Source organism: Mauremys reevesii, linkage group 2 (assembly GCF_016161935.1).
Source record: "Mauremys reevesii isolate NIE-2019 linkage group 2, ASM1616193v1, whole genome shotgun sequence".
In the NCBI taxonomy this organism is placed as follows: Eukaryota; Metazoa; Chordata; order Testudines; family Geoemydidae; genus Mauremys; species Mauremys reevesii.
In genome coordinates this window covers 64657680-64673171 of record NC_052624.1, presented here as the reverse complement: position 1 = coordinate 64673171, position 15492 = coordinate 64657680, and the positions used below count along the sequence as shown (strand labels likewise).

The following is a 15492-nucleotide window of genomic DNA, read 5'->3' as shown; positions in this document are numbered from 1 at the left end:
TTGTAAGACAAGAAGGCATGGAAACACCGTCACTTTTCATCGTGTTCTTAAATTGGACATAAAGAATTGTAGACAAATTGGAGGGTGTGACATTGTCTCCTTAGCTTATGCAGATGACATCATAAAACTGGCAGACAGGTTAGAATTAATACTCTTTGCTGCCTCAGAAAGTTGGTGTAGTTGTCTTTGACTTACAATAAATACCAAGATGACGTGGTGGTGTCTTGGAAAAGGGACAGTAGATAAATACAACAGTGAGTAAATTCATAGAACAAGTAAAATCTTATTTGAACTTAGGAAGCTTGATCGGTGCTAATGGTTCCATCAAGGGTGAGATTAAAAGGCGATGTGCTTTAGCTACAAGTGCAGCACAGAAGATGATAAAATTATGGGCTGATAGAAACATTACATTTGGTACCAAAGTGAAATTTTACCAAACTAGTGTACTAGCAGTGGTCTCTGGTCTGGAAGCAGTTGCATTTAAACAGACATCAGAAGGCTGGAGGCAGTAAAGATGGGAATTCTTCAGAAAATGACAGGTGTAAAGTGGAATGGTTTTAAGAAAAATGAAAATAGAAGACGTAGGATGTGAAGTCAGGGTGCTGGCTGCAATCAAAAAGATTACTCTTGTAGCGCCCCCTCCCTACCTGGTTACCTTCTTTAATGTCAATCTGCTTACAGGCTTTGATGGACAGGTCTGGGTTCTTCTGGATCCGGCCACCCACTCATCAGGGTGTATCTTCTTTATTTTTTCCTATGAATTTATTTGGCGGTCCCTCCACCCCCATCGCTCCTTCCTGGTAGGGTCTCCAGGGCAGCTTGGGAGAAAAATTCTAACCACACGGTAATCCCCACTTACTTGCCGGATAGTTGGAGACTTCCAAGAAATAACACAAACACGTACAATATATTCAACACAATAATTATATTAAACAGGAGACAAATATAACATAACAGGGTAAAACACTATTTTTAGGGTCACTGGTGCCCACTCTGATAATACCTGTGACTTTCCCCAGTCACGTGACTTGATGTAGCAAATATAAGATTAGTTTCCCATTGGTACACATACTTTATTGGGGCCCTTGATGACCTATGACCACAAAATTCTTCTCTGCAGTGGTTTAGCAGTGTGGCTGACTGGGTTCAGTACAGCCCAAAGGACTCACAAGTGGGAAAAGGTGGTAAATCCCTCCACAGGTTTAATATGCAGCAGGCAGGGCCAGCGCAACCCATTAGGTGACCTAAGCGGTCGCCTAGGGCGCTAACATTTGGGGGGCGGCAACCATGGCAGCCGGATGTTTGGCCGCCGCGGTCGTCGTCGGTATTTCGGGGGCGGGACCTTCTGCCGCCTCCGTCGGGGGCGCCATTTCTGGGGCGGGATTTTCCGCCACCTAGGGCGTCAACACAGCTGCTGGCACAACTGGCAGCAGGTTATAAAATCCCCAAACCCTTACTCCCTGGCTTGAGGATACAGTTCAGGGAGTAGGGGGTCCCTAAAACAAATTCCCTGACTGACTAACTAAAAGATGGTGCACTCACAAACTCCATGAATGATCCTCAGGTTCAGAGATGACTCTGGACTCCTTAGTCACTGCAAAGGGGCTGATCTCTGCTGGCAGGGGTCCTCTTCAGGCAGGAATCAGGCTGCTTCTGTCCCAGGATTTCCCCTCACCACAAAGGGGTGCAGGGCTCAAGGTGCAGACTATACAATTGCACTAAAATCCAAACCGTAGTCTCCTAGCCCAGGGTCCAGACACACACACAGCAGGCAGCAGCCCTGAACTAGCAGACAGAGCAGAGCAGACCATGTGGTGACTGGTCTCACCTAGGGAGCTGACGGGCTAACTCAGCCTGGCTGGGGAAGTTTCCCCCAGCAAAACTCTACAAACTGGGAATCATCAGTGGAGAAGGAAAAGCCCAGCTGAGGGATCTTGCTTTCAGGTCCCTAGAGGCCAGTTCTCAGGGGCAGGGCCAGCTTTTGGAAGTGCGCGGCCTGGTTCGAATAGTTTTGACAGGGTCCTGGCAGGAATGACTCACCCGCTGGCACTCCGGGTCTTCGCTCCAGGTCTTCCACAGCACTGAAGGACCCGCCACCGAAGACTCAGAGCAAGAGAAGAACCCGCCGCTGAAGTGCTGCTAAAGACCTGGAGCACCGCTGGGTGAGTAAAAATTAAAAAGGCACCTAAGTTAGGTGCTCTTCTTTAGGGCGCAGGGCCCTCTTAGGCGCGGGGCCTGATTTGGGGGAATTGGGGGAATCAGCCTAAAGCTGGCCCTGCTCAGGGGGAACCCTGCATGCAGGCCTGGGACTCCCCAGATCCCCTCACAGCCAGTCCTGCCCTTGCCCTGGCTGGCTCCAGACTGACTCAAAAAATGGCTTCTCCCCTTTCCTGAACTCCCTGGGAAGGGCCTCTCACTCCCTATTGGTTGCTGGGCAGACTCTGAGTCTGCCTTGGCTCCCCCTCCCTACCAGGGACAGTGTTCCTCTCTCTGAGCTGCCAGCAGAAAGAGCCCCAGGAATCTAGGTAATCTCCTTGGAGGTTACACTATAGTATGGACACTACAAAAAAAAAAAAAAGATTATAAGATGCCAAAGAAAATAATGCAGACACAAGGCCAATCATATGTAGAGGCCAGCCACCAGCTAGATGGTGGGACATTGTATGGAGGGACACATCCAGGCTGGGCTTAATAGAGGAACAGGTTGTGGAGAGGAATGAGCAGCACGCTATACTGCTCCTCATGTCTGCAAAGATATTTTGGGATGAGAAGAAGACTACTTTACTTTTTATTCACAAACTTCTGGCTGCTGACTGAAGAATAAAGATCACAGTGGAAGCTTCCTGTGTGTGGGAGGGCTGTGGAGGAAACTGTGAGCATGCTGCCCAGGAATGAAGAAATGGGGAAACTACAAGTACGTCATCTCTTCAATAGCATTCAGATAGCAGGGAATTCATTTTCAGAAGACAGAAACATTCCACTCTCTCCTCTATGCCAGGATCACCCCAAAAAGTTTGGTTTGGAATGGGAATAAAGTGCCTTTATCGGGGATATGTTGTCAGGAAGATAATACTCAAAAGATGTAAGAGACTTCCAGCTCAAGCATTAAAGATTCAGTTCCTTGCACTCTCTTCTTTCTGTTCTCTCCAGGTTCTTACACTGCACCCATCACCATAGTAGCTGAGTGCCTGTCCTTTGTATAAATGGGCAGCTACATTAATCAGATCAGATCTTTCCATTAAGCTAGGCTAGAATGTCCCAAATGTCTGAAGAGTGCTACAGAGGCTCTGTGATTCTGAATTATTGGCAGCTCCTGCTACATTCACGATTTGATTACTCTTGTATTCTTCAATAACAGCAATCACATTATTGTGCTAGAGCTTCCACCTGTGTAGAATTTAGGACTGGAAGGGACCTCCTGGCTCATCAAGTCCCATCTCCTTGCTATTGCAGGCAGCCCCATCATATAAACCCCTTCATAAATGTATCAAGCTTCATCTTAAAGCTAGTTAGGTTGTTAGCCCTCAGTGCTCCTAGTAGGAGGCTGTTCCAGAACCTCACTCCTCTGATGGTTAGAAACTTTCTTCTGTTAGGAACCAACTCTTGACTGGGATATATATCAGAAACAAAAGTGGACAAATAAGACTTTGTTTATCCCTTATTTAGCACCTTCCTCAATTTCTCTCTTTGTTGTGTTGTTTTTATTCACTTACAAATACAAAATGACGTATGATACATAAGCTAAAATGGCAACAAATAAATATGGGACTGGGTGGCTCAAGGGATTATTTGTGAAACAGGACCTTTTCCTTTAAAGTTACAGTTTGAGATGTAGTTATGACCAGTCGTTGTTATCACTGAGTGGCTCTTTGCTGGTCTATCTCAAATTAATTGGTAGCTTGATTTTATTATTTGTTATCATAGCACCGCGGACCCCCAGGAATGGACCAGGACCCCATTGTGCTAGGCAATATGCAAACACAGAACAATAAGACAGCTCCTGCCCTAATGGGCTTACAGTCTAAGACAAGAAACTGATGGACACAGACTGACAGGAGAGTATAAGGAAACAACCTGACAGCATTGGTCAGCATGGTAGGCTGTGGTCTCAGGCCTCATCTGAGAGCCCATGAAGTAATGGATAGGTGGAATACTTTTTTACCACTAGAGGGGATTAAAAAAATGAGGGACATTAGTAGATGTAGGGAAGCTTGTGCTACTGACTCCCAGGATGAGCCTATTCTATGGGTGTGAACAGAGGACTTCAGGGCAAGCAATCTGGTAGTTAATGCAACAGACGCTAGAAAACATTGTATACTGTGTGCTTTAAAAAATGGAAAGGCAAAACAGCTAGCTTGTTTGAAGAGGTGCAGAACAGGTGTGTGGCTGAACTTCCCAGTTAGATCACTAGAGGGCATGGTGGGCTGTAGAAACAAAACTGCTTCTTTCTCTGCTTCTGGCCTAACTCATATTTTCTCCTCCTTTAGTGGCATCATTGAAACTGCAGAAGCAGAGTGACTAGGCAGAGTAAGTGCCATTTACAAAGCAAATATGTTTGCTTCCTGGGTATTTAGTTAACTTCAAAATGTTGTCTAATCGCTCCACAACTTTTATATATGAATCCCTATCAGTGGAATTCAGCTGTCCTCCCATGCCAGTCCCTGAGAGCCACAGCTCAGTCCCTGAAAACATTTCTCTGTATTAGTGACCATTTTGTTTTCCAAAGCCAAGTATAGTATCCTTTTAATAGATAATCCAGGATCTAGCCGGGGAATACACCTTGCACGTGCAAGGGAATGGGCTCCATCTAATGGATCTTTTTAAACTGTAACCAACTATGATCCTAAATTCCTCCTTAGTTTCCTCTAACCCACAAGATGCTTCTAAGACAATTGTTGCAGCAGCTGGTTCTATAAACCCCTATCTTAGACAAGCAAACAAATCTTCCTGATATCTTGTAAATTAAAACTTAATGCTGTGACATGTATGCATTGCCACATGGCTTGGTGGTATTGGTTGGGATGCTGCTGAGAGGAGCTAGGTGGGTGGCTGGATCTACTGAAGGGTTGAAGAGAATGATAAAGGAAAAGCAAACAGGCCTAGCCTCCACCCCTTTTATGCTCACTCTTGACAGGTAATTTAAACACAATAGGGGAGCTAGTCACATTTTGCTGTTGGTAGTTGACTGCAGCGTGTGGAATGCAGATCTGAAATCCTTCCCTTCCTTGTGAAGATCTGGGATGCACAGCTGAGGCTTGACTCTTCCCTTGCTTACACTGGTGTAAACCAGAAAGGAATTGATTTGCACTAATAAGTTTCTCTACTGTGGTCCAGAATCCACAGACAGCAGAAAGATTTGGCAAATAGTTCACACAAATCTCAGCTGATTTCAGCATGAGCCCCTAAACCTGAAAGGAGGTGACTTACGCATGCATCGGTCTTCTTCACAGAACATTCACACATCTCTGGTAATTGCTAGCTGCCCCTCAAGTCATGCGAGTTGGCTTTTACATTTGTCAGTAGGCACTAATAGGACCCTAAGAACTTGAAATCTGGTCATTTTCTTGAAATCCATTAAAAGAAGTTTCCCAGATACTACACTTGTTTCTGACGCCCCACCCCCAATCAATTTTTGTGGCTTTGCACGCTCCGTTCCTATTAAAAATGTTTTTTCTGTCTCATGTTTCTAAGTCAAAGACCCACATACGCAAGAGAAGAAAATGACTATGTAGAAGTAGGAAGAGGAATGAAACTGATTATGCACAAAGTGGTGTCAAGTGAACAAAGTAATGAACTGAAAAAGAGACATTTTCCCCCCTAATCTCTTGCAGTTATTCTATCTTGGGCCACAAATACTGAAAATACTTACACACATGCTTAAGGTTTAGATACTTGAGTAATCCCAAAGATTTCAGTGGGATTGCTCTCATGCATAAGGTTAAGCACAGATGTATGTGCTTGCAGAATTGGGGGTTTAGGCAATATAACAATGTTAGGTGAAAATCCAGATGGGGTGGTCCCCTTCAAAGCCGGATCCTGCTTTCATTGATTTTAGTAGCAAAATTACCTTTAACTTCAGTGGTAATTAAACCATAAACTCTCAAGCTTCTCAATAGTTCTGTGAAATTAAAAGGACGAGGGCTGCCTGTGATACAATTATAATAATCAATGTACCCAATATGGAATAATGAAAATACAGTTTGACTAATAATAGACAATTGCAGGTCATTCTTGAAGTGCAATCCTTTGTGGTACTTATGAAAGGACTGGAGACTGGATTTCAGGGAATCCTCATTTATTCCTTAAAGGATGTGAATTCATTATGTTATTCATAGTTCAACTTTGACTTTAATTATGATTAGTTTTAAGGTATTTTTCATATAAACATTTAAATAGGATGGGAAAAACATCAAGGAAAGGGGTATGAATTTATTTTGAAAATGATTAATAACATTAGAGTTAAAATTTCTTAGAAGAAGAAAAACTGGGACTTTATATTCCTAAAACAAAATGTTATGATATTTGACCATGTATTTCCAGACCTCAGCCAAAGGGCTGTGAGTAAGGAGAGCAACAGATATTTGTGAAACTACTTCTGTAATACTAAACACAAGTAACAGGAGTCAATATTGCTGCATATATTATTCTGCATATATTTTGATTCTCATGTGTTTGGATATTTAATATTGCAAGCGTAGCATTAGGAAAGCATATCGTCTTTATTATAATCAGGATGGTGTAGTGAAACGAAGAACTTTTTAGAGAGTGAATATACTCTGGGGAAATTCAATAAATCTTTATAAAGGGGGGAAAGATCTTTTATGTGTATATAACATATAAATAAGCTTGCTGTGCATTCTGCAAAAGTTGCCTACGGCTAAAGGGGGAATGTATTGCAAATCAACAGTAGGTCCCATGGCACACTATGGTATATTTTATTGGGTTTTCACCTTAAGGTAAGGACTTTTATTAAGAATATACAAGCATGCACATAGCTAAATACCTTGTTTTTCACAGTGCTCTATACATAATATCTTTTATTTGCTTCATTAAATGTTGCTGTAATTAATGCATTTAATAGGAATCCAGAGGTAACAAATATAAAATTTACTGTGGTTTAAAAAAGCATTTTGGTTACTAGATTTTCCATTAGCAAGTAGTGCTGAGTTAACGCCTCAAAATATTTTTGCACTCAGACCAGTAATCTTCTACTAAAACAGGTGATGTTTTCAACAGTGTATGCGAAAAGAAATTCCACATAAATTACCCTTATGAAGGAGTTAGTATATATTTAGAGGAAGGCAACACCAAAGGGTATCTTGAAAATAATCCAAGGAAAAAATTACAAGCTTGATAAGTAGATGTCTGTATAAGTACCGTGGCTTGATGGAGTGAGTTATTAGGTGTAGAAAGGTACAGTCTAGAAAAACCTGACCCATTTGAGGTTGAAAGTAAACAGTAAGCAACAATGAAGAATTGAATACATAAAAGTGCTCAAAGAGAGCCCCATCCTCCAAACCTCATTCATACTGAGTAACCCCATTGACCTCGGTGTGAATGAGGATTACAGACCTAGGTAAAAAACAGGGGGGGGGGGGAAATCCTATAACTGGCAAATATTTTCCTGCAACTATTTTGTATGTAACCATCTGCCTATGTAGGCAATGGGACTCCAGTGGTTCCCCCTTGCCTCTGCATATAACCATGGTCTTATTGAACATTCATCTGCCTGACCATTCATGTGCCCTCTCGCAACCTCTTAGGCTGGGCAAATTAAAAGATATTTCAGAGACCTGGGAAATATTATTATAGAGCCTCAGACCTCAGTGATTCAGGAGCCAAATTAGCGATCAATGTTACCCAAGAGAGCCACCGTATTGTGAATTCATTGTTTCATTTACTGCAGTACTATATATTCATATTTAAATAGTATGACGGGAAATATTTAGTTATAATTCTCACAGCACAATGATTGACCAAGTATTATTTTACCAACTACAATTGATTAATAACTTAGTAAAACCATCCTGATTGGTTAATAACTTAGAAAGCTCATGCTGCAAAACGTCTGTTAGTCTATAAGGTGCCACAGGATTCTTTGCTGCTTCCTTAGATTGGTTAATAATTAAATCACACAGTGTTTTAATATCATGTGCTGCAAAGAGCTGCAGGAGACACATTAAAGAGCTACTTGCAGGTAACACGCCTCAGTCTGAGCATCACTGTTATAGACTGTGTATGTGTATCTATATATAGAATCTAATATAAACCAAGAGGAAAATACAATCTCAATGTTAAAAGCAATGACATTTGAAAAAGCTTGTAAGATTAAAAGGTGGACACGCTTTGAAGAACACAAGTAGAAAGCCATGCAGTTCGCCTCTCCTTAAAGACAGGTATTACAAGTCCTGGTAAGGACTTGACTGACCAGTCCTAAGGCAGGCAACACTTGTCTACCTAAAGCAGAGGCCCAGGAGGCCCCCCGAGCTCCTGGCCTGAGAGGCTCGCCCCCTGCTGTCCCCCATCCCCTGCAGCCTCAGCTTGCTCACTCACTCTGGTGCAATGCTCTGGGCGGCGGGACTGTGAGCTCCTGGGGCAGCGCAGCCCCGGTCTCTTTGCTGCGTGGTGGCAGCAGTGGTGTGGCCTGGCTCCAGGCAGCGTGGTAAGGGGGCAGGGAGCAGGGCGGGGTTGGATAGAGACCAGGGGAGTTCGAGGTGGAGGTGGGTGTGTGGATAGGGGTAGGGGTGGTCTGGGGGAACAGGGGGTTAAATGGAGGCAGGGGTTCCAAGGGGGGCAGTCAGGAAGGAGGGTGGGTTGGATGGGGCAGCAGGGGGCAGTCAGGGGCAGGGGTTCTGGGGGAGTCAGGGGACAGGGAGCAGGGATGTGTGGATGGGGCAGGGGTCCCGGGGGGGGGAGGGGGCAGAGAGGAGGTTGGGGCCAGGCTACGACCCCCTCCCCTAACCGGCCCTCCATACAATTTACAAAATCCAATGCGGCCCTCAGGCCAAAAAGTTTGCCCGCCCCTGGCCTTAAGTCTTCAGGATGAGGTTTGATGCAGTCTACTAATAAGAGCAGGAAACTGAGTGTCAACCTTTCTAGGGTCTATTCTTCACTCTGCCACTGAAGAGCTGTGGGATTTGGGACAAGCCTGTGTGGGTAATAACATTTGCCTAACTCACAGGGTGTTGTGGTACTAAATTACAGTTAATAAAATGCTTCATGAAAGGCAGAATAGAAAGGCAAAGTATTTATAGTTTTCTGTCTCTTGCTAGCTCTGTGGTATCAGTCACTCAGCAAGTATTCCAATAAGGCCACAAATGGGTGATAGAATCAGTTTTTTAAATCTCCTCTTCTCCCCTTTGATAGACTTGGATTTTTGCCTGTTTAGCAGAGATCTTTAATACCAGTGCTGATCCAATTACAATTAATCTTTTTCAATCCCCTTTGAGCAGTTTGTGTTTTAAAACTCTCCTTGGCTTTTGGTTGTAGCTGCTGTCTGAGATTAGGTGAATAGTGTCGGTAAAAGTTCCTTTTCTGTGACACTGATGGGCTCCTACTGCTTTCGTATAATGTTTTAGGAATAGAGCCTTCCAGAAAAGTAACCGCTGCATTCCTAAAGCTGTCAGTGATTTCAAGGCATTGGAAAGAGAGGGAGTTTTATACTTAATTTCAGTTTGGATTGAATGGGCCCCACTTCTCCCATTCCAAAACTGAGCTCTTCGAGCAGGGGCCACACTGGATGTCCAGGTGATCCAAACAGCATCATCTGTAAGCATTTCCAAACCCCACAAGCTCCCTTTTCTCAATGAATTCATTAATGAAATAGAAACACTTTGTGAAAGCCTCTGAAATGTTACGTGAGGGGAGTGGGTTACACTGATACTAATGCTCGCCTGTTGGAGAAAAGAACCGTGTACAGTTTTCTTTCCGTGCCGTCAGACAGGACAGACAGCTGAGGAAACCACCCACGTGAAAAATGACTGAAAGTCTCCTTGAGAGTGCTTAGAAGTGTGGTGCTGCCACAAAAGGTGACTGTGTAAAAACTGCAGCTTCTTGCTCAATGTCTGTGCTCTCTGTGTGTCTTCAGCATCATATCTACTGGCTTGCGTTAAAAAATTAACTTTTAAAACTAATTTTGACTATTGTCAGCCTTGCAGAGCCACCACAGCTCTGAAAAAGAGTGCTGGATTCCATTCCTAGCTGTGCATCAGCGCCAGAATTACTTACTGACTAGCAGACAGACAAGCTGGGTGAGGTAAGATCTATTGAACCAACTTCTGTTGGTGAGAGTTGGAGAGACAAGCTGTCGCGCTTTCACAGGTACTCAGAGTGACTAGCTGTCCATTACACCTGTGCAATGTCACTGGAAGCAGAAGGCTAGCGTAACTGTACCTGAGGCAAGTTCTGTCTATTGAAGGGTTTTCTACAGTGCCCATCCCTATTGTATATAAGTTGGCTCACAGAATCTTTATTACTAGTGATGATGTATGAGACGATAAGAGCCTCCTTTAAATCTCAGTGCTCGGATTGCATTGAAGGGCTGGCAGTAACGAAACCCCCTAAAATAGCCCAACTCCCTTTGCTTATAAAGTGAGCACCTTTGGTAGGAAATCCCTGAGAGAATAAACTGCATGTCATTGTTGGAGTCACTTTTTACACTTGAACCACACTTCAGTTTATTTCCCCCAAGGTCCATATTAGGCATCTCCTTACCAGATACGCCACAGGAATTCCAGTAGGGCCATCAATTGGAGTTATCATACGGTGCGGTGATAGGGGTGGGCAATGGACACTGGAGGCTTGTACAGTATACCCTCGCTAGAACGCCCTTCAAATAACGAGCCTTTCCCGGATCCCACTTCGAGCCCTGCAGCTGTGGTGGGGGCTGTCAGCTGCCCCAGACCTCCCTCCCCATGCCAGGAATGCTATAACGAACCCCTAGTTATAAATGACATGACTTGACTCGACAGGTTTTATTTATAATGAATGTGCTGTAGTGTGATATATTATTTTTATTTTTTTGTAAAAATAAATATATAAATAATATAGAGAGGAGAGGAGCTTCTAGTGCCTGAGCAGGTCATCAGTCAGTGAACTTATTTTTAGCAGAATGAGAGACAGCAGCCACAACTCTGGGTGTGGGTGTGGTGCCTTAGAGAAAATAGTGCCCTGTGTGAATTTATATGTTGATGCCCCTGGCCCGCACTGCCTCTCTGGGCTCCCCACAACAGGTCAGAAGCCCAAGGGAAGGCACATCAACAGGAGGGTACCAGATGGCTGTTGTGGCAGGGGAGCATGGTGACCTGAGGGGAACCAGAGGAGTATAGCTAGACTCTCACTGGTGTGGGGATGCGGGAGGGGGCAGTGACATGGGCGCTCCAGAAGGGCAGAACTCTCCCCCCTCTTTGAGCAGCATTTCATTTCCCCAAATGCATGGAAACATGGAAACATGCCAGCACACTGGAGGTAGCTAGGATGGGTGGTGATGATGGAAGGTTTGCTCTTGAACTATCCCCAGCAGCCTGCACTGACAACTCCCTTTAGAATGAGCAAGAAAAAGGGGGATCCCCTGAGAGCTGGGGAACTGGGGGAGTCAGAGTGTGGCAGGGGGGAGGAGGCACCTCAAAGACCAGGGGACACCATGAGACCTGGGGAGAATGTGGGGGACCCTGAGAACTGTGAGGTTGGAACCTGAGGGGCACTGGGAGGGGCCTCCTGGGAGCTGGAGGGGGTGGGACCTGGGGGCAGAGGGAGGGGCCCTCTGGGAGCTGGGTGGGCATGGAGCGGGGCTGGGACCTGAGGGAATAGGGAGGGAACCCCCTGGGAGCTGGAAGGGGTGGGACATGGGGGCACAGGGAGGGGTCTCTGATAAGCTGGGGTACACGGTCAAGACTCCCTCAGACTTACTCATCTCTTTCCCCTCCAGTTTCAGTTCCTTTCCCCTCCCAATCCTGAAGAGGCCAGCCACTTCCAGTTCCCGTAGGCCAGCCGAGATGCCATGCTCGCGGCATCGCTTTCATTCAGGCCACCCAGGGAAGGATGAATAGCTGGGTTGGGACAGTCCCAGAGGATACAGAGGAAAGAGCCCACTGGCTCACAGAAGGTGGAGGTGGAACTAGCAGCTGGGCTGGGAAACTGAGCGGGGCAGCAAGCAGAGAGCCACTGCTCAAGAGCAGGGAGGCAGGTGCTCCTGCTGCACCAGGCTGCACACCACAGGCTGCAAGGAGGAGCCTCAGCTCTTTGCCTCTTCACCACAGCGCACCCCCCACCCCGCCACTGACTATGGTGCCCTGGGCAGTCACACAGGTTGCCCACCTCTAAGGCCAGCCATGTATGTGTGTGTAATATTTTAAATGGTTAACTAGGATGGATGTTTCACAAGATTTGTTCTTAATGGTAGGGCTGTGTGAAATACTTGCCAAGAAAATGCCAAGCGTTGTGTGTTTCATATTGCAGTTCAATGTTAGCTAGAGATGTCATTCAAAAGCAGGACTCTGCTTACATGCATTTTGGCTCATCTTCTACAGGTCGTTGGGGGAGGGGGTCTGTATTTTAGTTCTGTGTTTGTACAGCACCTAGCACACTGAGACTCTGGTCTATGATTGTGGCCTGTAGCCGCTACTGCAGTACAAATTATTAAAAAGAATCATTTCCCCTCAAAACTCAACCTGTTTTTGAATTAAAAAACCCTTTATCGTTTCAACATTTCCAGTTGTGACATTTCATTACAAAGATTACGTTTTCAGCTCAAAGCCTGTGGGGTGCCAAAATGTACACACTTTGATACAAAACGTTAATGTCATGCAAAGTGAACTTTGGGGAATGTTTACATTATGAGTATCTCGTTTGCAAAATTTCTCTCTAATCCACGTGTGCACGGACCCACAGAGTTTGCCCTTTTGGCACAGCCTTATTCAATAACAAAATCTTTTAGTAGACTGGAATTAGCGCTGATGATATTCAATGAAGAATCAGTAACTGATCTGTAGGCATAAAAAAGTGACTGAATGAAGTATTCCATGCAAAAATGTTATTACTGCACCTAATTATATAAATCAGTATAATCCAAAGGCCCCTGCTTCAAAATTCTGTTTCTCCCTTTGTTTCTTTTTCTCATCTCAACTTCTTTAATGAACTGAGCAGTTCTGGTAAAGTATTTTTGTTTAATTTAACTCCTCTTGCTATCAGATGAATGCAGTGCCCTGTAAAAACACCTGCTGATTTTCCCTGAGGGGTATAACTTTTCAGTAGGGTGGTGGCATGCTCAAATCCCTGGATCCCCTGCAGATTACACCTCTTCGCTGCTTTCTGCATGAGTGGCCACTTCCTGGTTTACTTGTATCTAAGACTAGTCTTGATTGTTCTCAAAGAAGGCCCTTGGAGATTGGGCTGATCAGGTTCACTAATGGTCAGACGTCTCTTGGTATGTGCTTACGTAACACAATCAGAACACGTCTTAAATATTTTAATCAGCTTTAAAGGGTCATTTTCATAATATGGCATTACATTGCACTGGAGCACACAAAGTAGGCTGGAGAAAAGGGGACTTAGTGCACTAACGTAAAAGAGCTCCAAGTACGTGGCCCAAGCAACCTGTATACCTTATGTTAAGACAAATGTCCCCACCGCATACAGTGTATAAAGAAGCTGTACTATGTAATATAACAGACAGCTGGATTCTGCCTGTGCCCCAAATAACTGGAATGTTTCTCTTCCTCTTTAATTAGTTGTCTGACTCTTTTGTGAAATTATTTTCAATCCCGTTCCTTTTTACTTTCCTTTACAGAGTCAGCTCTGCGTGTTAATTACTGCATATGGGCCAGGCTCTCAGGGTGGGACACTGTAGAGAAGTAGGGTGCAGTCTCCTGATTCTGAGTAGTTCTACACTGACCTTGGCTTAAGCATAAACTAGAACAGTCTAGAGGCTGCTCTAAACTACTTAGCTGGCTTGCTAAGGCTGTTGGGGAGGGGGGAGAGGCGGGGGCTGTCTGCCAGGCAAGGCTGGCTGGAGCACAGCAGGGTCTGATCACACCCATCTGTTGGCACCGTAGGATAGCTGACTATGCTAGACCTATACCCGTTCTGTCAGGGAGGGGGTGGTTCCCCCATGCTGGAGGAATCTCCAGCTAGGGGGGATGATTGCTTGCTAGTCCTTTTGTGCCTACTGAGCAGCAAAATGGGTCTGCATTGCTGCAGAGATTCTGGCCTTGTGCACAGAAACTCACCCGGTGTTGCCTCCTTTCCGAGGCCATTTCTACACCCACAGGTTGGACAAATTTAACTAATTGGCCTAGAACCTTAAGCCAAATTGCTACAAGGCATCTTTAACCTGATTTCAGGCATGGCCACACGAAAGGGTTTGTACTGATTTAACTAAATCAGTTTCTAATCTCATTTAGCTCATGCCCGCTCATTCTCCTGTGATAGCTTTGCATCTGACCACACCTCAGACTAATGCTGTTCATATCATCGCATGCAATGTAAGACCTACAAGGCTAACTTTTCTAAATGAGTGTGGCTATAAACCCCGAGCTTTATTGGTTTGTTGTTTTTTTCCTGCAACTTTTCTCATTCATCGTGTACTATGACATCCAAAATCATGTACCACACCCCAGAATTGGGTTCCCAACCCTTTTGGACAATGCCATGGTGATTTCCCCTTGCTTCTCCTCTATTTTTTACAACTAAATATAGTTTACTTTCCTAATGGTGCTAGACAGTGAATTGGTAGTTTTAGGTTTCTTTCCACTAGCATGCCGAGGTCATTTATCCTGGTCAGTGGTTGGTAGCTTACAGTCATCGTGTCCTGCACTCTACTCCATGAATTTGCAATGTTGAGTCCATGAATTTGCAATGTATAACCCATTTTGTTATTTTTCTTGTAATGTTTTTTTTTTTCACGCCGATCATCATTACATCAGAATTTTCTATGGAAGATGCAATTGCAGCTTAGCAACATTTGGCTCCATTTACTTTCAGCTCCAGTGTCCCAACTCTTCCCTTCTTAAGTTTCTGTCATCCTCAAATTTATACTCCCAGATTTGCGGACATTCATTTGGGTATATTGTGATCAACTTATTGCCTCTTCCTACTCTGGTCTATAATCATTCATCACTGGTCTTGGGTCTCTTGAAGTCAAGTGGCATGTTTCTCCATTAATACTGCAGTCAGCAACTGCATACAATATAGTTAGTCCTTTATGTTGTACTGTACTGAACACCTTCCAGGAGGAGTGCTGGTACAATTTGTATAGTGGGGGTGCCAAGAGCCATTGAACCAAACTGTAAACCTTCTATATGATGGAAACCACTTCAAGCCAAAGGGTACAGCAGCACCCCCCACACCCTAGTTCCAGAACCTAGGCCTTCCTAACATTTAAATGAACAGTGAGACTTAAAGGCATCTTAATCAGGCAGCTGAGGACAAGAGGGGTGTACTGTAGGGTGACCAGACAGCAAATGTGAAAAATTAGGACAGGGGGTGGGGGGGAGT

At 44.6% G+C, this 15492-nt stretch overlaps 1 long non-coding RNA gene across 1 annotated transcript in view; it reads left to right on the top strand.

Moving 5' to 3' along the window:
• The window catches only part of LOC120399337, a 66902-nt gene extending 54639 nt beyond the window's left edge, over positions 1-12263 (top strand). Inside the window, exons 4-5 of the long non-coding RNA XR_005595098.1 lie at positions 10150-10255; positions 11927-12263. This is a non-coding gene — a long non-coding RNA (uncharacterized LOC120399337). The remainder of the gene's footprint in view (positions 1-10149; positions 10256-11926) is intronic.
• Positions 12264-15492: the final 3229 nt, after the last annotated feature.